At 31.1% G+C, this 26,138-nt stretch overlaps 1 protein-coding gene across 7 annotated transcripts in view; it reads left to right on the plus strand.

Annotated features, from left to right (window-relative positions):
• Positions 1-9,626: 9,626 nt before the first annotated feature.
• The window catches only part of LOC112680628 (amphoterin-induced protein 2), a 355,883-nt gene continuing 339,371 nt past the window's right edge, over positions 9,627-26,138 (plus strand). For all 7 annotated transcript variants that reach the window (XM_025550788.1, XM_025550789.1, XM_025550786.1 and 4 more), the window contains exon 1: positions 9,627-9,968. The gene's annotated coding sequence lies outside the window, so the exon portion shown is untranslated. The remainder of the gene's footprint in view (positions 9,969-26,138) is intronic.

Below are 26,138 nucleotides of genomic sequence, written 5' to 3' on the forward strand. Positions count from 1 at the left end.
AAATCGTTTGGTTAGAAACATTTGAAATAAACGTTCTATGTTTTTAAATGACGAATAATTATTAATCATTTTTTTATTTATTTTTTGTTTCAGAAAGAAGAAAATTATCCTTTTTGTTCTTCAAATTCTATAGTTTATCACTTCTCGATAGCTATTCTTTTGGATCAACAAATTCTGTCAAATAAAAAATACATATCAACATAATATTATATTGCATTCAAAATATTATGGCATTAGTCGGTGGTGGCCCGTGTATACGTGCACAAATGCACGTGCACTACCTACACAAACAAAAAAAAAATTGAAAACATAAACCATAATAATACAACTAAATACCTGTAGTGCTATGAAGATTATTTTTCAAAATATAAAAATATAAATCAGAATATTATGAAAATAATATAATATTTAGATTGGGTTATTCCGAAGGCCAAACGGACAGACTTTTATCCGCTACGGAACGGTATCAGTGTGTGTGTTATAGTGGTGCAGTAGTGCACACTAGTGCTGTGCACATTTGTACAATGTAAAAATGAAAACAAGTCGAAACACGCAACACGCGTTATAATGGAATTGATGTGCACATTCGTTTCTGTGCACATAACCAATTAAATTGTTTTCAGAGAATTATTTTCGTTGTCGCTGCGCCGTTGCGCGTTGGCATCGGTATTATGATTTATTTTTACTCTCATTTATTTATTGTATTCCGATTATAGGCAGATAACGTTTGTCATTACCTTAATTTCAAAACAACGATCGTGTTTCTGTTTACTATCGACCACCGACGTAAACGTATATTATTCTTATTCGTGTAACTAACGAACAGCAATTAATTAATATGTATATATATATATATATATATATATATAAGTAAAGATAATATTTATAGATAAGTACGTTATATGTACCTATGTTAAAATTAATATTTTTTTTATCCACCTACATATATTAAAAATTATTTGTGCACCACCTTATGTGAACCTCATGAGCCGCCACTGGTATTAGTGTTAGTAATGGTACTTTATTGATAGAATACAATTTTTTCGAAATCCAACGGAAAAATTCAAATAAATATATAACTCTATAGTACATTATAGTACTGTTATACATTTGGTATATATATGTATATATATATACGAGTATATCAATGGGAGTTAAAATAAAGGCTTAGAATGACTCTTTTAACTGCAAAATCCTAATAATTTATTCTATAGTAATATAATAAAATTAGTAAATGGTTAATACTCGAAAACAAATATATGAATATATAGTATAGGTAGAAATAAATAAAATGCGTCTTTGGAATTAAAAATTCATCGTCGATGATTCGACGTTATTGAATAAGAAAAAATAAATGAAGGAATTATTTTTTTTTTTTATTATTTAAAATAATTTTACATAATAATTAGATTCTTATATATTTTTTATAATGATTGTTTCATAATAAAACCATTTGTTTAAAATTAACCATAAAAAACTTAGTTTTACGAATAACGATAGATAAATATCACTACGTATTATAACTTGACATTAAGTTAGATAAAAAACAATGGTGTAATTTTTAATATATAGTAGTGTAGTAAATACTTCAAAAAATATAAATTTAAAGACTTGAAAACTTAACGAAAAATATCATTCAGCGTGGAAAATAAATTGTTTGGTCTTACGACTATATTCTATATATATATATATATATTTGAAATATTTATGTTTATTTTTATATCGTATCATTAACTTTGCGTATTATTTAATATTTTTATTTTGTTTAAATTTACACTGTTTTGTCGGCAATTTTTCGTTGCTATTCGCGTTTTAACACGTTATGTTGCTGCCCTCAATTGGGAAGTTATTTTGCATGTATTTTTATTTCTCAAAATATATTTCTCTCCTTCCACAATTGTATATAGTTTAAAATAATCAAAGATATTTATGTTTTTTTTTTAACACCACGTAGAAAAAAATATGTCTACTTTAAAGTCGACATGCGGTGGGTTTGTACCGTTAACAAATTATTGGAAACATTTGAAGGTAGTTAAGTCGGCTTGTTCGATTAAAATAATTTGAGTTGATAAATCGTGTTTGATAGAATGATTTAAATTAGTACTGTTTCATTGTAAAGAATATATTAAAAATAAAAAATACGTGTACTATCGTCTTATATTCCAATGATATGCATTTTTATTTACTTATAATATATTAATTCGCATTTTCCCAAGAAGAATGAATAGCAAGCAAATTATATCGAATGACAAAAAAAAAAAAAAAACAGCCAAGTATCTACGGAAATCAAATTACATTCATGTATGAATGAATGTGTGAATATATGAGATTTATAGACTAAAAAAACTACTAAATTGATTCCACGAAGTTGGACAGCCACCGTAAAATATACACGTGCAGGACAGCAATACATAATTAAATCTAGAAACAATCTATACCAACAGGATAAATGTAATAAAAATTTATATTTGTTTTTTTCTTTTTGTTCATGCTATCAAAATGAAAAAAGAAACCTAAAACCGGTTTGTGGAGGAGGATTATGGCATGGGGCTAAAGAAAAAAAAAATTCCGATGGCTTCTTCGGAAAACGCGAACTATTTTGTAAAAAACCGTGAAAAATTGGTCCAAAAGTTTTTGATTTTAAAACTCGAATATATCAACATCCATTTTTAAGAAAGTATAAATATTGATCACTTTTGGTAAACTTTTATCGCCGAAAAAGCATGCAACATTTTGTATTTGACATTTCACAAAAAACAGTGGTATTTGATAGAGATGGATTTCGGTTTCTTTATTTATTCTATTTTTTTAGGACATATGTAATGTAAGAGCTAGTGCAGTGACTACGCATTTAATAACTTCTGTGGGAAGCTCCAAAATAGGTATAGGTCCGGGACACTTAAGCTTGGATAAATATTAATTATATTAATATAAATAATTATTTATAAATTTCATCTGATTGAGGCCAAATTAAAGCGATTTAAAAGTGTATCAAACGAGACTAAAGTACCAGGGCCCCATGAACACTATTCTTCCCAGATACCTCATATCGTTGAACATAGAAAGTGCATTCGTTCCATAGTTACTACAATAGTCCAACAATAGATGTACTAAGATTTTTACAATTATAAATAATTTATTTACCAAATAATGTTTTACTGTTGATAATATTTATACTGTATTATAATCATAACGATATTCCATCCCCGTATGCTTGTATTATAACATGAATACATAGGCTGACTGCGTTACCGTCTAGTGGCTTCTCACGTGGGTCGACGTGGAGGCCGATCGTAACACTAAATCGTAAATCTGAACATCACGTGATTGATAATTTTTTTTTTTTTTGGTCCATGCGAAAAAAAAATGTTTCACCTCCATAATAGCAGTTGAAGACTACTTGATAATAGTATTCTAAAAGTTTAATCGTTTTCGATTTTGTTCCACGGAGAAAGCTATCACCACAAAACAGTCAATATCTACGGCAAAGATTCCCAACCAGGGTGCCGCGACATCCTAGGGTACCGCGAACTTAAATTTAGGGTGCCGCAAAAATATTTGAAATATATATTTATTTTTAAACGCCTTTATGAAAAATATAGCACTGTGAGTAATAAAACAGACTATATTCTATGTCTATAGTATAAAACCTATTGTATATAATTAATTAGAAATATACAATATAATTTAATGTATTAATCATATAACACATATAATTTTTCCATAGTTATACTGAGATGTTCTATCTATTTTAATTTTCATACTGGTTCGATTGCTATAGATTTGATGTGAACTATTTTAAAGTTATTTACGGTGAAATACTTGTGACTTTATCTTATCTTTATTGTTTATAAATGCTAAATAAAACCAAAATTACAAAATATAAATTTAAATATACAATATATTACTATTGCGTATTCAGAATAAACTATAGAGTATAGGGCATAGGCTATAGGGTGCCTCCAAATTTTTAGAAAATAAAAGGTGCCGTGAGTCAAAAAAGGTTGGGAACCTGTGATCTACGGTAATATCGACGCTGACGGTCTCAGAAAAAATGTTGACTCCTTATACTTTCGGGTAACGAATACTGAGCGATACTGAAACGGATTTCAACGGTACGCGGTGCACAAAGTGAGCGCTTTGGAACCCCGTTGCTATTATTTTGCACGGCGGCGGTCGCATACTCCTTTCGGAATACTTCCACCGGCCTATTTTATCAGTTATTTTCAACGCGAAACGAAACCGCCCGAGTCCCAGTCGCGCCGTATAATAATAACGAGGTCGTATTCTCGAAGCTCCATATTGTCGAATATAATATTATTATTTTTTTTTTAAAAAGGAAAAAAAAACGCCACCACCTTGAGTATTTATTTGACGGTGAATATTTGTGCTTTTTTGTTGCACTTACGACCATTACGTAATCTGAAACGCACTATCGTATCGTATTCGAATGGATTCTGTGCATAGGTACCACATATTATCATATTCGTTTTACATATTGTACAGTCTTACAAACCGATATCACGTCACAACCGTCCCGACCCACACTTCTCTTGATCCGTCCCCGCACTTCCCTCTCCAAAAGCTCTTCGTGCGCATAATATTTTTTTATATTCGCGAGGTTATTGTATTTTTCGAAACATTTATCGACATTTGGCTGATTCGTTTAAATCATGATGTTTAACGATCAAGTTGTTTGATGTTTAATACAACTACTATGACTGCATGTGGCAATACAACATATTCGACATGGCCGATAACGTTTAGACGTATGATAATTATTATTACGTTGATAATGTAATGTCCAATAAGTGAACAAGCAATAAAGATCAAATAATTTTAAAGTTAACACTACATCGTTTGAAAAACGTATCGGATGACTTGAATATAGTTCGTCGTGAATACATCGAAACGAAACACTTTTATCAAAAATAAAATAACCCTGAGGGGAATAATGGGACAAGGGTTATCAAACTTTATTGCACTACAAGGCGATTCAGATTCATGTAATAATTATCAAAACTGTGAAGCACAATCAAAATTCGCATGTTTTACATAATACATTTTTTATGTCATCAAAAATATACTATTTTATAACGAACTATCAACTGTACACCGTGTGTAAACATTGCAATTTTTCGAAACTCTGCATCCCAAATGAAACGATTACGAATGTTTGCGTTTAAAATTGAACTCAAGTCTCTAAAACAAAATTATCTAAAGACAAATATTTAGATTGGAATTATAAAATAAATAAAAATACTTACATAATCTGAACGGTTCAAACTATTTGGACTGAAAACTTGGTATTTTTAGAATCAGCAGATAGAATTAGGACTGTTTAGAACGTTAAGATGACGGAGATGTCATGGAAAAATAAATAAATGAACGAACGATTTGGTTCAAGGATAAAGGGTTGACAATGCGCAGATGAAAATGGACAAATTAATATTCCATGAGGAATACGACGAATGTTAGGTGTAATAGAAGTGTACGTTTTGAATAAACAAAAGATGCAGGAGGGTAGACAATAATATAATTACTACGACCCGTCAGTTATAGTTAAACAGCTATATTGTTAAATCAATATTGTAATAATTCGGATGTAATTAAACGCTCTTGTTCGAGGAAAAAAACGAAATCTAATGAAAATAATTATTGGTCTTCATACACACGTGATTCTGATAATCTTATATCGCCGTTGTTTCATAATTATAACAGCTATACGTGCAGAATAAAACGGAAAGGGATCCCGACTGAAGTCTTATAGATACTACACCGAGCACATGGTTAGAATTATTAGAATTATAACAAAATTAAGCATATTTCTACCTCCGTTCATGCAAACTATTAATAAATTATATTAAAAGAGCGCCGAAAATATTTAAAAAAAAAAAAATATACTCCTGCTCGGCATTCTTGTCTTTGATTTTGTTTTAATATGTATATTTATATATACTTTTTTGTTTTTTGTTATGGTTTCATCGAAAATATTGTTTCACAGTTTTTGGGGTGAACATATTGTGTATTTTTATTATATTTTATTATTCACAGTTTAGTATGCTCTATTCGTACCTTTTATTATACGCATTCTTATTGTTACAAATTATTTTTCTGTACTAGTATATAATATTATTATTATGCTTAGTGTTTTCAGCCATCTGTGAATTTTTATTTTTTATTTTGTTCGAATTAACATTCTATCTAGACGCCTTTGTTGAATTTATGTTTTTTCATACACAACATATTTTAAGTTATGTGTAATTTTTTTTTTTCGGTTTGATTGGATTTTATAGCATTCATTCTTTTTATTTTTTATCTCTTTTTTTCATCTCTTTGCACTTCACTACTTCTTTGGATCCATAATAGTCGTAGTGTATATTTATAACATTCGTCGCGTTTCACTAATGTTTTTTTGTATTTTTTTTTTTTTTGGGCCATGTTATTGGTGTTGGTTTTATTTACAACTCTTTTTATTGAGCTTAGGGATATACTTTTAATGATGGTACGAGTGTTATTCGTAGCGTCAGCTTGTTATTCTATTCTGCCTTAGACACAACGTCCCATTACGGGAACATTATTTTTTTATTTTTTCTTACTCTACACGTACTGTACATAATATCTAATTACTATTATGCGATTTTTTTTTTTTTTTTTACGAACATTATTATTTTATATTAATATAATTAAATTTTTTTTAAATATTACTGTACATGTATTTATATTATTACAGTCAATGATTTATTTGACAATTAAATTCTTTTTAAACTAATATTCAACCACGTGGCGAAATTTAATTTTTAAGTCATATTTTATTTGCAACTCGGAGCTTGGAGTATTCTCGCTGAACAATTTTGATATTCGTATTTATTTTTAGTATTAAACATTGCTTACTGTTGTATAAACGAAAATGAAGGAAAATAATAATAATACACAGTTTTAGCTATGTATAGATGTGGGAAATTAATTTTATTGGAACCTTAATTTGATTTTTATTTGTACGTAGAAAAAAAAAATAAGAATTTATTTGAATTACGATTAAATATTACTGTATATTTTATTGCGGATGGTTATCATCCATGCACTCACAGATCACATAAAACAAATTCGTTCTTCAAAGGAGAAAAATATATTTTTGAATAACTTATTTCGATTGGAGCGACTCGGGGTGGCAATATGACCATGGCCCAGATCACATCATTTTTATATTATATATATAACATTACAACGGAATATTATTTCACTTTTGTTATAGTACACCGACCAACGTTATCCAAATCAGAGATGTTCTTATGCCTGTAGGGATAATATAATGAAATCACGTTGGTGAAAAATTAGCGTTAATCGCATATTATACAGGATTGACTCGGAATTTTTTCCGGATAACAATATCTTTGTAAACATAAAAAATGTCCCGATTTTTTTTTCTTTTTGAATAATTTTAAAACAGAGGCCATATGATAAACGTAGTTTTGAACAGGATTATCTAGTGTACATTAACGGAAAGAGTGGATAGTAAATGTGTATATATATTTATTATTTTTAAACCTACTGGTAAATGCGACATATACATATATACATGCAATAGTACTTAATGCAATCATTTCTTATTGATTATAATGAATACTTTTTTTTCATTATCTTCATTGAATGTCTTTATTATATAATTATTTACAAATTAAAATTACCCTTTTTTAATAAAAAATATATATCAAGGTCACTTTTAACGGCGACGGGCTTTAACAAATGGTATATTAGGTAGGTCATAGGTATACGTAATACCATTGATTATAAATAATGGTATTTAATAGTATAAATATAACTATTATATACTAGTATTTATAATAAATGATAATACGTGTGTATTGAGGGTTGTCGAATTTCGAAACGTTGACAGAATTTTTTTTATTCTATGGTCAACAGTGAACACAACAATGTCAGTCATATGCGGTTTGCAATGATTGGATAACCAATAAATATAAAAATATTTCAGACAGTCGAATATGAAAGATATTTTTTAGATATTTTTAGGATAAAACCCTATGAGCGTGGCAGCGGTTGACAGTCGATAGCTGTCGTCGCTCAATCGGTCAAAAAAATAATGTTGTAAACAGCAATTTATAAATAAATATTATAAAAATAAAATATGAAGATTTTGACTGAATAACACAAAATATTAAATTTAGATAAATTAAATAGGTAACACATTTTGATACGGTCAACGGAGAGGGGGGGCGCAACTACTACCCCCATACAATCTGTACCACCTGATATTAAATTCTCATCCGTTAACTGGCGTGGAAATATAACTTTTGGATTTCTATAAAATTGCAAGATTATCCTATAACAAAACAAGTCGTAATATGAACATTTTAAAGTATCGCAATCAAAAACCTAATGGTTGCAGTTTTATAGCGGTGCAGATAACGTAAGCTTTGCCATCACAATAAATCAGCACGGAATAGAATATTTTTATGTTTTCGTGCAGGTCACCACAATAATTAGTGTATTAACTCCACGTGTTTGTGTGGTTTAAGTTGTGTCTTATTTTCGCATTGTAGAACCAATGTTGTACCGTAGGTACTAAATAATTTAGCTCTCCGATCAAATGTATGTAACCGACAATCTCCTTCACGTTCATCTCCAAACAATAACCGTTAAAGAAACGGCCATCACCTACAACAAACGATTTCGTGATTTACTGTAGTTGAATACTATCATCATCATTTTACGCCGGAGTCTAACGCACTCTCGGGCAACGCGAACAGATGACTCGAAGAAACATTCGTCCAACCATGATCACCGTATTTACATTTTTCTACCAATTAATCTACATGTTGCAAAAACGTAGCGCGTACTGTAATATGTTTCGTTAAACGCGTATGCTCTAATAGGGAATAAAATGTAATGGACCTAATAACGTTTCTGAAGCCGAAAAGGTTATCGAATCCATACCGATTTATCGCAATTAACATTAAGTACACCTAACCGCGCACACGTTCCTTCGATTCCGAACATTGGTTGTTAGCCGTACGGAAAACGAATTATTGGATTTCTGATGAAAATAGAAGCACTACGTAACAGCGTGAAATAACGAAAGGAAAAAAAAAACGGACATTGCGCCGTGATATCCTGTATCGTTTTCCCCGCGTGAACACGTACGTGGCGTTTTTAACGTTCCCGACGACGTTTCGTTTCAGCGCGCTACTTCGGCACAACGATCGTATTGCGCACCGCACGAGTTGTTTCGCCGTCGAGCTTCGCCCGTCGCGCACGTGGATTACGTGTGTGCTGTTTTTCGGCGCGACCGTTTGATTACCGTTTCTGTGGCGCGGCGCGTTACCGCTTTTATTATATTTGCACGATTCGTACACCTCGCGCGTACGTTGGCGCGCACAAACGTACGGACGGGTCGTCGCGCGCCGCCCTCGAAACGATAATAATTAACAGCAGAAACGGGCGTACGGCGGTGTACGGTGTGCGTGCGCGCGTCATCCGGACTGCGAAGGTCGGCCGCCGCCGCCGCTGCTGCCGCCGCCGCCGCCGTCGTCGTCGACCTTCGTCGCCAGGACTCGCACCGCGCCCTCGTGCGCGCTCGCCGCCGACAACCCGCTTCACCCTCGTTGTCGCCTCGCGACCGCCGCCGCCAGTGTGCCGGGCACGCCAGACGATCGCTGTTGACCGTTGCCGGTGCTCCGTCCGTCGACTACGCGAACCGATCGCGTCGTTTTCTCCGTTCCTCTGACCTTTTTTTCACACGTCACTACCGCGACAAACCGCCCGCCGCGGGTATCGCCGGTAACCGGGTGGTGACCGGAAGACTCGCGTGTGCCGGACCGCGACTGTGCGCTCGAGAGTACGCGCGTGTTTGTGTGTGTGCGCGTGCGAGTGTTTCGCGGTTGACGCTGGACTCTTTTTCGACTCTCGTGTTTCCGATGTCATTCCACCCCGTGGTCACGTCCCAAGAGGTAAGTGTCCTTCGCCCGATAAACGCACGCACAACGGTCGCCACCGTTAAGTACCTCGGCCGTTCCGAAATCCAACTCTTTGTTTTTCCTACTAGTAACCGATAACTTGGTGTCACCGATACCGTAACGGTTGGCCGAAATCGAGAACTCGTGTTTGGGTGGAAATTACACCCCGGAAATGTTTTCGTCACCGCAGTGCTGGGATCCGTTCATCGGAGTGTTTCTTTGCTTCTACCACGTGTATTTTTAAATTTCAAGTAGTGGAGGAAATCTAATGGCTGTTTCACGACGTCATGCCGCCGATACATCGTTCCAACGATTATTATATTATTACCGTAACGGAAGTCTTCGACTTGATCTTTGTGTTGTGTCAACTGCAACCCGGTGTTTCGGACCGCGTGCACCGGTGTACCCAGTTTGCCTATACAGTTTCGCCTGTATCACGGCGCTGGAGCAGATAATATTAGCACTTAGTGTCTTGCTGCGGTGTTCCGAAAGAAAACGTTTGAGGGACACTAATTATGAGACCGGGCCTTCAATTCCGTTTAAAACAGATAACGTTTATGACGACCGATAACTTCGAAATCTACCGGTTAACATTACGTTTTACGATTGAAACTGTCGATCGATTGTACCGTTTAATACTACTCATTTATTGTGTGGCCATCGATAATGAGAAAAAGAAAAGGATAATAACACATTATACCGGATTTATTTCGTGGTTCGTATAAATAACGTCAATGGTGTTTTTAATTGATAAGTATTTAGAAATGTTTACCGTAAGAATGGACTTCAAAGTCTCTTCTGACGCGAGACATCATTGATCCTTCATCAGCGGCCGTAACGGCGTTAGTTTTCCTCCATCGATTCGATATCGGTGTTTTCGTAACAATATCACGGGTTCGTTCGAGTACGCGTAGTTCACCGTATTATACATATTATAACACACACCAGCGGTTTCGGATGGTTTTATTTGCTTTTCGTACAAAATTGCCATGTTTACTGTAAACAAATATTATCACGGTTCGTGGTTATAATATCATAAACGATTTCAATCATAAAGTGGTATTATTATAGCAGTTCATCGGTACAAAACTAAACCGTATTAGTTATTAATGGTACCCAAACGTATTGCATTTTGCGGTACGAAAAATTCAAGCGATTCGATAATCGTGTTTCGACTGATCATTTCAGAAACAGCATTACTAAACAAAGTCGAATCATTTTACGTAATTTTAATGAAACATAGTCAACCGTAGATTATTTAAAATCGTCAACATTTAGTATCGAATGTCCTGAAAATCAATTTGTAAATTTGTGAAAGCATAGTAATTTAAAATTTCTCAAACCATTAAGTGGTTATTTGTGATTCGTGTAAAATGTCAATTTTATGACATTTTGATTGTGAAATGACCAATTCGTTTGTTTCACCCATACAGTCGAAAGTTGCGTATCTGTGCACGTCTCACGTGTAATTTTAATTGGTTCTATTTTCGCATGGTGTCTTAATCTGACAAACCTCTTGTGAGCGTACTTCTAGATATTATAAAATAATCCGATTTAACTGTGATTTAACGCGCGTGCACACATTCACAAAAATAATATTATCTTCTGTCTATTAAATATGTATATTATTTGTTGTACAAGTTTCGTCTCTCTATCTCACGTGGCCTACATGTATACATGATATTTAACAAGGGTGAATGTAGGTAACTGCTTTAGAGTTGTAGCGAATCACGGGTAAACATATAACGGTAATATTTCCGAGAAGTTACGTACACTGCAACGTTATTATTGTGTGTAAGCAATTGCAATTGATAAGTAGACGATTTTTTTTTCAAGTCCCAGTTAATAATATATAATACGACACGTTGCGCTTACTATAAGACACCCATCGTAATTTTACTTGAATCGAGCCGATTGTGTTTTTACTGTGGTGACGAAGAATTACTACAGTATTAAGTGATTTCAATTAAATCGTAAATAATTTTTTTTAGCGTCTTCGAAATAATTTATTTTGCGTTCTTTGAATTTTTCACGCAACAAATATACGAGAGAATAGTAAAATATATATCTTCAAATCATCTGGATATTGTATGATTATATTTACTGTATTCTTTTCATTTGCTACAGAGTGCGCGATGAATTATTCTGAAAAATGTTATGCTTATAAACTAAGCATTCAAGTAAAAGTCATGAAATAACTTGTGTATTATTTTAAAACGAACATTAATTTAATAATAATTATCAACAATTATTGTTAAGAAAATTTCAATCATTAAAAATTACATTATTTAAGTGACTAACTTTATTATTTTTATGCAGTCGACTGCTATCCGTTTACGTGTACTGACTATAACTTTAGGTTCATACCGATGACCGTTATTTACCATCAAATGTTTTCTTTTAATCTTACTTATGTCTGCGGCTTACTGATGAACAGTTGAGACTTAAAAAAAACCCGCAAAAAGTAATCAGTTGCCGTTGAATAACGTGGCGGTCAAGTAGTATAGCCATTGAACGAATTTACACGATTCGATAACATTTATCTAATAATCAATAATCGAATTCACGCTTTTTACGGTTTTTAGCACCAAACTAGTATATAATTCAACACATAAACGCAGCAATCGTCAGAGATCATCTCCACACCCCCATATTTTCTTTTCAGTTTTTAAACACACACTTTTTCGTTTTTGATAAAATATTATAACGTCAGTCAATGCACCCTAGAATTTTATAATAATTGTTTTCTTCATATGCGTCTTTGTATTTGTGGGAAAAATTTAAAATAAAAACGTTCATAATCGCAATGCATTTTATTTATAGAAACGATTACCGGCGACATAAAACGCTCGCAGTGCACGTGCTTAATTCGTACGACACAACTATTTTAAACCGTAATGTTTCGAGTACAGTGATTAGTAAGAAACTTATAAACCGTAATTTTTCATTTATATGTATTTGAACCAGAAAAAAATAAAATGTAATATTTTCTAATGTATATATAAATTTTTTTTTTCATCCGCAATCGAACGTTGGTACACGCTTATCGTGACAAGCCATTTAACCATGTCATGACTTCATTTTTTATTCAAATAACGTCAAGAGAAATATAAGTATTGTCAATAAAACTCAACATTGAAAAACATACAAGAATATTATCAAATTATTGTCACAACATCTTATTAGTTTTCGACAACTTGAGTCCATAATCGTGTAGTATGCATTAACATGATTAAAAATTGCACTGATTAGTATTGTAATATTTTATGTGTTAAAATAAATGTAGAAAAATCTTCTGTTAAATGATCAATGAGACATTAAAAAAAATTAAAATATTAACAAAATCGGGAATAATAATATTAATTTTATACGTTTTAAAACCGTATGAATATCATAGTTATCATAAAATTCACACAAAAACTAATTTTATTTAATTTGTTTAATGTATTGAAATAATAAGATCTTTGTTTTAAATAATATACGAAATTGAATATTTACACTATAATCCGATTAATAACAATTTGAATAATTATGATTTTCGATATTTACCAATGAGACTGCAGGGGTTACAACAAACGATGATCACTTAATTTATTATAATAATTTCGTATTTGATTATCATTAATGTTCAAAAAGTGCATGTTCTTGAATGTTTCAGGCTTGAAAGTAACCTAAATAAAGTTAATTAATTATTTTATTTCGATTACTAACGTCGATGTATTAAAGTGAATCGTTCATGCCATGTAAATGGAAGTCATGAATAAAATACCTAGAATATCATTGTTTACTTGAATAGTATATTAAATAATATTTTATAATACAATTGACACTAATGTATAAATAACAAGTAGCTAAACCGTGAAAAGTGCTCCCAGCGCTTCATATAAGAACTTTTATAGTAATGGATGAATTTTTATCGGTTAGTTTCGTATTTACGAACTAGTGTTGAATTAAGTAATATTTTATATCAAAAATGGCATTTAAATAAAATCAGGAACCAAAAATTATATTATGGCCATAAATATTATACCATATATATGTAGTTATTCTGCTTTATGTTTTGCGAAAATATTAAACATTTTTGTATGAACATCTAAAGGCAAAAATAATTTCGCTTTTTCTGATAAAAATATTTTTACGGTAAATGAAGTTAAGTTGTAAAAAATTTTGGTTACCGGGAATCGATATTAACAATATGTTCGTTATAAATAATTTATAAGTATTTTATAACGTTATATAATGAATATTTACGTTAATTTCAAACATTATTTTTGGTCAGATGTTAAATTTAAGAATTTTAATTTTAAACTAAGGCCTTTATTGGATTTTACGATATATACAGTTATAAGTGGTGATACGTGTAATGCACATATTGTACTATAGAATTTAACTCCATATATTAGGTACATGAACGTAACTTAACATTTAGATGAAAATTAGAAATTAAAAAATATCTCAGATTAAATTCGAGAGTCACAATTTGTTTCTGCTTCATTAAATTCTTTATTGAATAATATTTGTATATACTTACATACTTATAATTTTGACAAATATGATAATAATATTTAAGTACTTAAGACTTTAATTATAATGGAGTAGCAATAAAAAATGTTTATTGAAAAAACAAAAGAAACGGTATTTTGACAACGGTATTTTACTGTATTAACAGTTTGATAAGTCTGATAGAACGGAAAGAAGAAAATTGGTTGTAAGTTTGTAATATATAAATTTTAAAACTAAATTCTGGCGCGCAATTTACTTTGAAAACAAAAAAAGCTATTTGCATTTAGTTTAGAGATAATTAAATATAACGCATAATCGTTACATAATTGTTACATTATAGTTGTCTGGATTTCGATTTAGTGTCATGCACACTCGTTGTTTTTCCGATGAACAAATTCAAAACATTCAATACAAATTTGACAGTTTTTAACTCAATGAATCAATGAATATGATTAACACTGCCGCGTCAGTTAGTTGGTTTCACATATGAGTCGTTCTTTGCCATTCATTTTTGTAAAATTATAATACTTACTCTGCGTAATACAGAGTTTCTCATCGACACTTTTCACCTGGCTTTCCGATCGTTCTGTATGCTTCATATTTTTCCCACACAAAGTCGTATTTTTACGAGTTAAAAATGATTTATTATCGGATCGGATGTTTCTTTTTTTTTCATTTGGAAAAAAATTATACCATCAATGCTGAAAGTATATGCGCGTAATATTATTAGCCTGGTATACATATTCAGTGCCTCCGACTGAAAGGGGGGGGGGTTGCACCTGAGAAGGTCGTAGATTAAAGGGCATCGCGACATTGGTTCTCGTCTGCTGGTGGAAATTGTTTTGAAATCAAATAATTTTCTATTGTCTATTTGTATATTAAAAAGTAAAAAGTGTTGCTGAAAATAAAAAAATCATATTAAATTTTTTCGAGCACGGGTACAGCACATGCAGCTTAGGCTTCATTTGATTTTTCTGAGATGCCAGATTTTTCAAAAACGTATATATATACACTTTTAAGTTAGTTGCAAACGCAAAATTTTTTTAGTTTTTCTGCGTATTCATGATATGATTATCAATTAACAACTTTGAAACAATTTTACATTTAATGTACAATGTATCTATTGGCAAAAAAAAATTGCTGAAAGTGTTCTTTAGTGCTGTATTTGATTGGGAAATGTGTACACGCTTATGCTGACGTCGATTAATAGATCATTCTTATGATCTTTTATCTAAGTATATTTCCATATTCAGAGCCATTAGGGAAGTATTAAAGTTTAAAATGTAAAAACAACTTTCTATTATTATTATTATTATTATAACTGCTTATAATTTAAATATAAATTAAATTTAACTATATAATTATTGCATTGGTTCTTGAAATACTCTTTTCGTATGATACGAAAAGGCGAGTAACTAACATTTTAAATATTTTTAACCAAGATGAAGTTTTTCTTAAATATAATTAAAAATGCGTTATAGTGAAAAATGTTCAATACCAAAGTATATCCACAGTTTATTACCAGAACATTTGATACATTACGATTAATGTTTATGATTATTATCGACTGATCTTCATAATTATCTCTTTCACTAATTTTTTTTTATACTTACATATTATAAAAATAGATAACGCATTCGTTTGTCGATAAAATTCTGTTTCCCAGTGTTAAATCAAAATAATAGTGGTTAAAGTTAAGCATTAAATCCCTTTCAGGGAGCATGATGGTACTCGAAACGGATATGAGTCGCGTCTCGTATTTCGGAAACTCAACGGAAAGGACGAGTTGGAGGAAAGAGCCAAAAATGTTTTTCATGTACTCGCGTGAGTCATCCCTGTACCGTGTATATGATGTGTCATGTGTGTGTTTGCGCACACGTTGCAATGTCATAAATTACATAATGATACTGAAATAAAAATGGCCAATGAAGAACATTGTTTCAAAAACGAAGCAACTGCTATAACATAATGTTATGGCAGGACGAACGCACAAATATAGTATTATTGTAGACGTTGCTTATGGACAAAAACAATAATCATCAACTGTAGCAATATGTGTATAACGATTGAATGAGTCTCATTATTGTGGAAGGACGAGCGTTTGCTTTGTTTTTTCACGTATTCGATAATTACACCCTCTAGTAATTAGAAGTTATTATTAGTGGAACAATAAAAACTAATGTTTTAAACTTAGGAAAATTATGTATCTAATTTATGAAATAATTTTTGTTTTCAATATTATATATAATTGTCATACTGCACAACCACAGGCTGATATAATATATATGCAATCGTATACAGCGTTCTATCACTAGGATATATTTTCAATCTAATAAATATGTTTAAAAGTAATTCGATTTGATATGGATATTGTTGTAATTTATTTAAAACTAGCCGGCCCGTTATGCGTTGCCGCAGAAAGAAATTCAATGAAATTCTAAAATGCAATACACATTGTTCGGCTTACAATCTTGATTCTCGCTGCTCGTTCGTTTGAGAAGGACGTGCTCAAGCAGTTTGTATTCGAACATATTTTAATCTATTTGCCATCTGCTTGTCTGTTTCAGAAACTCGCAATGCATTTTTCTTTCATGCTTGAGATGTAGATTGACCAATTCACTAAAATTTGGGGGACATAATTGTTAACGATTTAATTTGATTAGAAACACTGATAACCGTCACCTACTACGTTTGAATTTTCTATATCCTAATAACGCGCAACGGAGAAGGTAGATTTTGCCGCAAATAATAAATAAATAACATCCACGGAAGTGTACTCGATAATATTCAAAATTTCAAAGCCATCAGATGGATAGTGTAGGAATACATGAGGAACAACTAATATTTGCTTTTATATATTTATAAAATAGACGTACCAATAGCCGAGTCATAACTGCGAAAATACAATATTAAAAACCAATTAATTTATGAATATATTTTAATAGCCAAAAAATGATTAACCATCTAAACATTAGTCTGTTCATCTCACGTATTATAAATAATACTTATAATAAAAATAATAACAATGTTGAATTAAACACAAAATTACAAAATAACTCAAACCAAAAAGGTTTATCTTATTTGGCTATAGGCATTAAGCATGTCATTAGGTCGATTTTTATTTAATCGCTATTGGAAACACGAAAGGACATGACATATTTGATTAATAATTTTTTTTCACTCAGCTTAGGAAATACCATACGTTTGAATGTATATTGCACCGGAGAATGTTTTATTTTCATTGTTCAGACACACGCGAAAGAGCACTCGATAATTCATCAATCAAATCACCGACCGCCGCCGGCCCCTACCAATCGCGGATCATGAACGTACTGTACACCTATTCGAATCGGATAAAAAAAAAAATCGTACGGCCTTTGCACATGTGGCCGTTGCAAAACATATATTTACCCTGGACTTACGAATATGTTTTTGTTTTCCGTTTCTTTTACGAATAACATTACAATGGATTGCGTGACAAAGTTTAAGCCTCACTGAATGTTTTTGTTACGGTGAACGACATTCTAATAACAGCTCGAGCGCAAACGTAACCACCGTACCCTATTTTTGGAAACAAATTCATTGTAGATTTACGCAAAATGATGTATTACGTATATGGGGGTCGAAATATGCAATGGACGATATGTTATTATTGTGAAAAAAGTAACGGTTGGTGGCGCCTTTTATGTTCACCCTATGCCGACGTCTAATGCTTCCGTGTTAACTTGGTGTATAAGTTTTTCGAAAAATTTGGACTTATCGAAAAGGAAAAACCATCCATGATGTTATGAAAGTATGATTGATTCGAGTCTCGTAGAAATGTCAAATCTGCGTGGATTTGACAGTAGCAAGTTATTTACTCGAGAGATACATCGAAAACGGGCTTTAGATATCGTTTTTTACTCAAGCCAAGATAATATTACGAAAAAGTAAAAGAGAGAGAGAGAAAGAGAAAATTAGAGCAAAAAATAAGGGGGGAAATTAAGGTCGTAATATCTTTCGCTGTTTGTACGACGTTACGGGACGGTATTAGTGTATATTTTGACTTTTGTGACATCAAGAGTGATATTTTGTGGTCCCACCAGATCCTCAAGGTTGGTTCAACGTATTAAATCTACATTCGTGATTCGCTTGTATGTGTACAGCAGTTTGTAGTTGTTACACCTACCAGTACGAAAAAAAAAATCAGTGTAGCAGCAAAAGATTTACGAGTTCATATTAACTATATATGTTTTGCTTGCGTGAAAACATAATATTGTTCTCCTTGGAAAACCTAATCTATACATTTGTATCAAGTACACCGCTATTCGTGCTATCACCACCAGCATGAACCTTTGATCGCGACGTATATACTCGTATATATCTCGTATATATATATATATATATATATATGTAGTGACATGGTTGCGTTCAAGTGTTGTTTGCTAAACAAGCCGCTTGCCATCGTTTCCCGTAAAAAATAAGATTTGTGCGCGATTTCGGTAGACAAAAACCCTATCATTGTGCAACATTTTTACATTTCATCATAACATTGAACATAGGAAAATGTACTGAATTTTACTTTTTCCAAAAAATAAACTTAATCAAAATATATTCAGGTAACAAAGGATAAAAAGTAATAGTCCATTTATAACATTTTTTCTTCAAAGCAAAAACAAAATGTTTGAACTCTTACTCATATAACATTTGAAAGAAATGATTAAGCACGTTATGTACCCCATATCATTGTAAAATGTAATTATTTTAAAAATCTGTTAATATAATTATAAGTTTTAATTAAATATTAAAATAGTTTTAGTGAAAGAACTATTTAAAAAAAACCGTACCTACTAAATGGAGTAATACCATTATTTTACTGCACCCGTTATATGGTAATATATACACTCGTTATTCAAATATATTTAGTAAAAATTAGTTTAAAAACTACTGATGTTTGCTATAAAAACATAAAAAACTGTTTTTATATCTTAAAGTCATAAAATATGTATATTATTTTAAAGAATTAAAATCTAAGATAAAATATATCAAACTATAAAAAATAAATATCACAGGACCTTAAAATTAATTTCAAAATATTTGAAATTAAATTTAAATATCCGATGTTATTAAAATATTTTTTGTTAGTGTAAAGTTTTAATTATATAACTTATATTATTTTTGAAATGAACGATTCAATTATTAAATAACAAACGAGAAAATTCACAAAAAAAGCATAATATATATATATATATATATATATATATATATATGTATTACATTTCATACAGTTTTTAATATTGATATTTGACGTTTATTAGTCAAAGTAAAGTAAGTTAAAGTAATAATATTACAAATATAAAGTAAAATATATAACGTAGCTTAAAACGTTCTTATTATGGAAATCATCGTTTCGTGAATAATAAGCTGACTATTTCAGGATTTATTATTATATAATATATAATAGAGTAAAATAAAATATTATTATATTTTATGGTGGAAAATACTATTGGTAATCCTCATGATTTGTACATTGTTTAGTGAGTCCACTGCCTCCTAATTCGCTTCATGCAGATCGGGCGAAGCACTAACCACGTAATGGTTTCGTTTATAATTAGTTATAATTATTAATTTATTGTTTTGTACAGCTAATTATTATGAATATTTCACGATTCATGGTTTGACTAATTATTATTACATCGAGACAAAAAAATGTTACCCAACAGCAGCATATCAATAACAAATAATGACAATTTTTTTTTAGTCTTCACCAGCACGTAGACGATAGTGACCATTCTACAGCGGTCATATAGGATATTATCGTTTGCGTAAATATTTTCATTTGAAAAACACTAATGTCCTAAAAGAAAATTTAAAAATTAAATTAAAACATAAAGGTAATACGAATTACACGATACAAAGGTTATTTTTTTAAATAATCGATTCAATTAATACAAAACTAAAATATATAAATTAAAAAAAAAAATAGGAAAAGTTATATTAGTTAAAAAGTTCATAGTGACGGATAGGTTATTACTTTTGTATGCAATTTAACCATGCAATTATTGTCATTGATTTCAGGTATTATTTGTACGGCTTGTGAAGATTTTACAAACCCCCTTGCCTTGAAAATATTGTATTTTTTCACTTAATCCAATCCGTAGACCATGATTCAAAAGTTTGGTAACTACATAAGTCAATATGTTCATACATATTAAGTTTCGATGCTATACAAAATCTTTTCCTTCGCTTTGTATCGTAGAATTTCGGAATTTGACGTCTACCTCGTTTACGGTGTAAGCCGCATTAAATATGAGAAGTCTAGATGATAAAAGAAATTTAACGATTTGAAGTCATTAAATAAATAATGTTCAGTCAATGGATATATAATTAATGATCCTGTACTACTTAAATCATTTAAACTTTTACGTTTCCCATTTTCATTGAATTTCGTTCGTTTTCGTAAACTTTTTTACTCCAATTCCAAAGAAATCAAAACTGATTTATTTATTATTATTAACCTTATAGAGTATTGATAAAAATTTTAAGTTCTTCAAATATATTTGTAATCGATCATTATATTTTTGTACTTATTATTATTTATTATCTTGTCTGTTATCAAAATTCTTACTTTGTGCGTCCAATATTTATTTTGCTTGGGATTTCAGTCCATTTAAATAAATAAATAACATAATATGGCAATGTATAAATCTGTGAAATAATAATCTAGTTTGGTGATATAATATAATATCCTTTAGGAGTTTCAACTAAGTAATGTTTTTAATTCTAATAATGTAAATTGTTAACCGACGAGAAAAAAAACCAATTAAGTATAACCATGGTGTTGTAACTGAGCAACTAAATGTATTAAGGGCTTCCAGAATTCCTGAGAACATCAAAAAGCAAGCTTAATCTTATATTTATTTGATAACCAATCATCTGGATATATTTAAAATACGATTTGAATTAAATAATATAATGACATAAAATAATAATGATAATGTAAAATTTAATTTCTTCTACAAATTGCGAATGCAGTTCATAAACACATATTTTAATTATATATTATTGTTTTGAAATGTTGATGTAAAATAAGTAACTGCAGCTTTTATAATTTCAAGTTTTAAGGGCACAATATAAAATCTGTAAAAGTACTTGAAGATAAAATTAAATGTACATATATTTTATTATTTGAAAAGAATCTTTTAGTTTTTAATTTTTATTTTACTATAGAGTAATTTTATGTAATTTTTATATTAGGTAATAAACCATGGGATTAAGATCGTTAATTTGAAAACATACCTTGAGGTAGGCTTTTCTTCGTAATTACTAAAAGTTAATTATAACACAAAGTGAACGAGTAAATAAAACCAAGATCAACCATAAAAAAAATAAAAAAATAGAAACTCGAATTAAAAGATGTAAAATTCATTTTTATATAGCAATAAAAATAAATTTATAACGTGCAAGACGAAATTTTTTTTAATAATAATTTATTTTACTGTCATATTGTTTCGTAGCAATATCATGTTTATGTTATACGTCTGCTTATAATATTTTTTGACTAGAAATGATTTTATACAAGAACGAATATATTATAATATTTCAAACACGATGTCGAATACGTCAAAACAATGCGCGTGTCTTGTGTTTAGTAACCAAGCGATTTATGATCCAGCCCGATGCTGAAATTCAAGCTGAGAAAAAGAAAATACATTATAAACCTTTCTAATATAAAATGTTTTCTAATCCAATAATAATTTTTACAGTATTCGATGATACGTGTGAAAAAGATTTCACTTCGGTTTATCCCTTCCAAAGTATTCAAAATGTTTGACAAAATGGTTTAAAAACAACTTTTAAACTATATTATGGATTTTATTTTAAAAAAATTAACTTAAATCTAAAATATTCCTGTGTGCATATAAAACTATATTAGCTTTGTATTAAATCTAAGGACTTCACGTATATTCACGTTAATTTCAATAATTGACTTTGTGATATATTACGAAAAAAGTAGATTGCTCCTTGTCTTATTAATAATACATTTATTCGAGGTTTTGTTTTTATTGCGTATAATTTTCTTTAACACTATTTGTATTTTAATTTATAATTTGATGAGTTTGATTTTGTTCTAAAATATTGCTCTGTAGTACTCGAATGAAATATATATATATATAAATCGTTGATTTTGTGCTAATTTCGCAGAATTAAATTCCATGCATAAAAATAACTGATATGAAACTATTTTGATAATAACAATGGTACTCAACATGTAAATTATATGTAGATATGCGTTTTTTATTTGCGAAGTCTTAGGTGCCCGTTTAACGCAAAAACGAAGTTTCGATTTTCGAGGGTGACGACTGGAGCATTAATCTACTGCAGCTAGTATTAGAGTTTTACTGCGAATGTTATTAACGGATGATTTTTCAAAAATCGAAACTCTTATTTATTTATTATTTTAGGTTCATTAATTTGGTCAAATCATCCTATCCTTACTATCTCATACTTTACTAATTATGTCCTTCAGATACTTATACATAAGTCGTGTATTGCAAATATACAGAAAAAAAGCAAAATTAAATCTTCTATTTATCTTGTATTGAGGTATCCTGTTTTTTTCAAATTAAATTTTAAGTGCTTTATAGACGCAGAAATCAAGTTAATACGATTCGTATTTAATTCGATGAAATCGTTGATCTTATGAAAAGTCAATATTCATACGGTGGGCTTGAAATCGCACCCAATTTTCTTTTATTCCAGATGGTAGTACATTTTACTCGACACGAAGTATGAAACAGTTTCCTTTAGTACACTGCCTTGTCTATTTTACATGTAATCATGAAATTCAAAATATTTGTTCGATGTGAAAAAAAAATACCTTTTATAATTACCTATTATTGAACGCACAATTATTGTAAACGTTAAGATTGTTGTTTAACAAAAAAAATGTATAACAACCTCTGGTTTTATATACATTTTCATTTCTTCATATGATGATTAAATTGTATCAACTCATATGATCATAGAATTTTCGCTTTATGATAAGCTATTTTCAAACGTTCGTCAAAATTATGTAAAACATTTATACGCTGGATTGTTAGATTTTCCTTGAAAACTCCAAACTTATCAATATTAGATACTTAAAATTACGAAGACATTTGTTCGTTGTAAATTACATAGAAAAAAAAACCGAGGCTTTAAGTCCGATTTGACACCTTAGGGCACGTCTCCTTCTCCTCTTAAATCCGCTACTGAGCACGCGTTTTCGCGACAGGATTGTTTCCGAGCAAAGTCAAATAAGCGGCACCGCAGTGTTTCGTAACAATACGTCAATACGCTACTGTGTTGCAACGGTTCGTAACGGTAACGTCGCGGTGACATAGTTTCGGAAAAACGTTTTACCATTTACCATTCTAACGGCGGTTAACCGACCAGTGAAGTGTGCGAACACTGCGCACCACACATACATGAATACATGCGCGTACATGTACATCCGATCCAGTGCGTCGCGCACGGTAAACATTTTCGCGAACAATTTGCAATGCGCGCGCAAACACTCGAGTGCGATTGAACGTGTGAACGCATTTTTCAATTAGATTACTGCGCCGGAAAATAAATAAAGGCCATCGTCGTATTTTTGGTAAACGTCAATTATTATTGCAATTATTGTTATTGTTTTACACGTAGCCGAAGACCACGTGAAACGGAAACGTATTCTATTCACCCGGTGTTTTTTTCCGTCGGTATAATACTGCGCTCGTATTGGTTGACGACGTTTCCCCGTGAAAATTCCGTCCGCGCGCTGCTGTTTGTACACAGCAACCTAATTGAATCAAACCCACAAGTCCGATGAAAAGCGCATGTACGTACACATACATAGGTGCACTGTGTCCGAGCGTAAGCTGTGTATGGACATGTACAACGATATTTATTGTATATGTATTAATATATTGACATCGATATAAGATTTTGCTTGATATAAGCATCTGACACATGTATTGGCATAATTGTCTACTTCTAATTTGCTTAATGAACGTTAGGCTAAAAAATATCAATCGGTATGGGCAATCGATTGGGTGTATAAGGAGCAGTTTTAATTAAATCAAAATTAAAATAAGCTGTAAAATATTCCTCGAAATGATTTTCCCTTTAGAGGAAAAGAAAACACGATTTCTTACAAAGTTAAACTTCCTGCTTAGTTGCTTCACAACGTCGAACTGTTAAAAAATCATATGGTGTTACGAATTCAATGAGCACAAAACATCTTAAAAAAAAACATATTTAACGTGGACATTTCCATTCAAATCAAACAAGCGTTAAAAATCGTAAAAAAGGTAATATCCCAGAGTTAACGAGGGCTTTGAACGAAGCCCACTTTGAAATGCCGAAAATTTAGGACAGAAAATGGGTAACGAGCAGATTATCTATCACTGATTGTCAGTCAAGTTGGTGGTAAGAATAGACACGATATCAAATTTAAATGAGTACACGATGAAAGATTATTTAAATTTTTGTATTTGAATTAGAAATATTTTTAAAGTTTAGGATGAATAATACTTTTTAAAATTGAAAATTCATATGTATTTACATTTATTTCGGTTTTAACGAAGAAACATTTAATATGCGCAAATATAACTTGTCTTAACGTTTCCATATTAAGCGGAATTTAAGATGTTTAAAACCTGATACAGACACCTGGTTATAAGAGTAAGCACTGAAATAATAATTTATTTTCTATTATTTGCATAACATTAAATATACGATCGATAAGCATTTGGCTGTTTCAAATAAAACACATTCCATTCGGGTAAAACAATATTCGTATATATACGAAAACCCGAAAACAACTGTACGCAGGTATTAAAGAAAATATGCGTTTACCATTATACGACTTTATTTGTTAAAAAACTAAATTTGCTTTCGTTCCGCCTAAAAGTAAATAAACGGTTTCGAGTGCTCTCGGTTTTCCATATGCCTAACAACTACATACACAAGAACAATCGATGCGAACTAAGAAAAAAAATGTAATTTATGTGCTCTTACTATTTACACGTTAAAAATATGTCTTGGCATAAAACGAACTCTAAGCGAAACACTTGAATACCTAAACGAAATGGACATTGAAAATATGCCAACTCATAATAGAACAATAATTGTATCTTATAATTTTATATAATACATAAAATACTCTCGTTCATTTTGTACAAATTCGAATCCTAATCACTCAGCATTTTCGGGTATAATTGATTTTTTTAGAGAGCGAATTCTTTAAACCTTCATCATAATCACTGTTCACGTCCTCGGGCTTTTGTCCAATCACAACGTCGGCATAAACCTGCATGCTCACACCGATGTGCTTGGCTGCACCCAACGATAACGGATGTGCCAGGTATATGTTTATCCGTGGGTTTTCCGTTTAATGACTATATATGTATGTATATATATATATATATATATATATATATATATATCTCAGTAATTCTTCCCAAAGGACCTGCTGGCTCGGTATTCGACACTACACCGTTTACCCTTTTCACCTCATCGTTGCGTACAAACATTGCGTAGCTGCCTGCTCTACGCGCATTACACGAATTCGCCGCTCTTGACGTCTGCCTTGAACCCGCTATACTGTTACTACTACTACTACTACTACTACTACTACTACTACTACTACTACTA

This window comes from Sipha flava, unplaced genomic scaffold (assembly GCF_003268045.1).
Source record: "Sipha flava isolate LNK unplaced genomic scaffold, YSA_version1 178_pilon_pilon, whole genome shotgun sequence".
NCBI lineage: Eukaryota > Metazoa > Arthropoda > Insecta > Hemiptera > Aphididae > Sipha > Sipha flava.